A 2,820-nucleotide genomic window follows, 5' to 3' on the forward strand; every position below is an offset into this window, starting at 1 on the left:
CTTTGTGAAAATCATTCTGGCAAGCAAGGGATATCTTTTTCGACGTCAATAAAAGCAGAGAGGAAAAGAGAGATCGGAGCTTTTTGTTTCATTGCTGTGCCAGTCCAGCCGATCGTTTAGCCTCGCTTTTTGCGAGCTGACAATGGCAATAAAGTATATCATGGCAGCTTTGCCACGACACCTGTCACTAATTACAACAAAGGAAAGACGTTTATTGATAGATTTTGATGCCGATATCATCAGTTGGATTGGAAACATAAAAATCTATCAATTGGAAATTTTTGTAAGAAATTTGTTTAAATTATATTTTCATTGGATTAATATCTTTAAATTTTAAAATTTTCATTTTTAATTTTGCTATGTTTCCTCTCCTTTAATTTCTACTGCTAATAATTTTGATTTTTTTTGCAAATTCAAACCACCCATTTGTTTGCTAATTTAATAAAAAATAAGTAATTTAGGTTTTGTATTTCATAATTATATTTTCCATATTACTTATTATTAGGAAAATTATACGTGATACACATTTTTACCTACTCTGAAATTTGAACCAAATTTAATTTCATTTTCAAATCTTATAAACTTATTTTAACTTATTTCACTATAGTAGAGTTTAAAAAAAATCCCACGTTTGCTGACCTTTTTGGCGGTCGAGCTCATGAATGTTTTTGGTTTAAGCGCTTTTTACTTCTTTTTTTCAAGCGTGTTGTTGCATTTCACCAGTTTTATCCGCGTGACGCTGCTTTTAAAGCGCGTTTGAAGTTCACCTTGACTCGTTACATTGCGAGTTTACCCGCACGTATGTCCGAATTCCAGCGGCTTTTTAGGGACCATTCTGGACGAAGCCGTGCGTCACAAATGCTGTTCAAAAAATTCCAAGGCTCGGGAAAGAGTGTTTCTCAGAGAGCTTTTTTCTCGGTCGAAAGACTGTTTGCCGTGAAAAAGGGTCGTTTTGTTGGTGCTGACATCCGCTTGTCAACTCTCAGCGCTGCAGCTTCCGTGCACTTTTCAAGTGGCTCTGAAAGTGATCCTCTGTAATTTGATAAACATAACACAAACTGGAAAGAGTGGAAAGCGATCTTTGATGTTTTCTCTTTATAGTGGTGATGGATGGCGGAGGCGGAGAGAATGAGCGATTCACCAAATTTTATTTCGTTAACCTCATTTCAGCCTTTTGAATTTTTGGAAATCAAACCTATAAACAATAATTAACTTCTACAAAACTGAATCAAATCAATATATCGTATAATTATAATAAATTTATCTTACTAGCAAAAATATTCACAATTTTATGGAAAATAAAAATAACATCACGGAATCTTTAAGAAATTTTATTTTAAGGATTGCAAACTGTTATATTGTGGTAAATGTTACCATACAAATCAGCTGCTCTTTTTATTTCTTTTCAATTTTCAATGAACCCACCTGTGCGAGGTTTCAAGGTTTGACTCCATATGCTAGATTTTCAGCTCTATTTATAATTGTTGGCTTCTCATTTGCCTCGTCTCAACATAATATTGTGTTTATGCACGTTTCGGAGCTCCCATCTTTTGTGCCCCGTTCTCGCTGCCGCTCTGTAACAATAAATATATATAACATGCAGCCGTGCTTTCTCTGCTCGAGCTCGTATACTTCATTACGTCTGTGAAGCAGCCGAGTTATAAATTAAACCACAACAGTACTTTGTGTCTGGCTCTGCTTAAAGGAAATACACACACCGCACTGTCTAATGGGGCCACACCAGCAGCCAGATAAGACGCAACGGAATGCACAGCAAACCCTATAACGGAAAAAGTGGCGGGAATCCGCGGAATGGCTTCGCCGTCCGAGCAATATGCCGGCCGGACACACGAGTGAATTAAAGAGCCGCTGGCCAAGGCTGCTCTGCGGCTGTGTAATTGCACCCTCTGTGCACGCCTTTAATTGAATATATATTCTCAGCAGCTGAGCAAACGTTCCTGCGGGAGACAGCGTGCGCAGTGATGAATGACACGTTCAATCTGCAATTATAACTAAGAACAGCTTTTAATTTGTCTAGTTATTTAAATAAAATAGAGATAATATATAATTTTAATTAATTTATCTTTTTAATTTGGTTTATAATGTTATTATTATATTATTTTTTTTTTATTTATTTAGTGATTAAAATAATAATGAAAATTTTTAATCAAAAATCAAAATTATAATAACTACGCAACAATTTATCAATTTAATTACACATTTCTTTAATTGATCATTACAAATTATTTGAAACGCTGCCTAATTGTTATTAATAAAAATTTTTAACTAAAATTATATAGGACGCAATCACATTTTTTTTAATGAATGAACTGAATGAAGATAAATCATTCAATTTTGAATGGTGATGATTTAATTGCATTTTGATTCAACTCGATAAATAAATATCTGGAAACAATAATTAATTCAACTAGAAAAAAAGTCAGCCGAGGTGTACTGTGGCTTTTGGGGTCAGATTAATCTTTGAAGTTCCAGCAAAATGTTTGCTTAGTGTTGCTGTTTTTCCTATAGTTCAATGGTTTCCCTCCCAACAATTATTTTACTATTTAGAGATAAATTGTTTTATAACAATTGGAAAAAAATAATTATTTTATATGAGACCAAATTCAAACAACAATATTTGCCGTGAATTTCAAATCGACAATTAACTGCTAAACATTTCACCAAAAAGATTTATTTGTAGAAAACACACGACGCATTTATGGTCGTCCGCACATGCGTTTTGATAATGTAAGTTCCTCGGACGGTAAACATGAGCGAAATAGAGTGCAAACGGACGAAACGTTTTCTTGGCGCAAAACT

At 34.2% G+C, this 2,820-nt stretch overlaps 1 long non-coding RNA gene across 1 annotated transcript; it reads right to left on the reverse strand.

Annotated features, from left to right (window-relative positions):
- Positions 1-519: 519 nt before the first annotated feature.
- LOC132201100 (uncharacterized) lies at positions 520-1,960 on the reverse strand. Its single transcript, XR_009442236.1, has 3 exons — positions 1,633-1,960; positions 1,426-1,574; positions 520-1,195 (listed from the first exon to the last, which is right to left on the reverse strand). It is a non-coding gene; the product is annotated as an uncharacterized LOC132201100 (long non-coding RNA).
- Positions 1,961-2,820: the final 860 nt, after the last annotated feature.

The sequence above is a fragment of the Neocloeon triangulifer genome, unplaced genomic scaffold (assembly GCF_031216515.1).
Source record: "Neocloeon triangulifer isolate White Clay Creek 2 clone unplaced genomic scaffold, ASM3121651v1 ptg000014l, whole genome shotgun sequence".
Lineage (NCBI taxonomy): Eukaryota > Metazoa > Arthropoda > Insecta > Ephemeroptera > Baetidae > Neocloeon > Neocloeon triangulifer.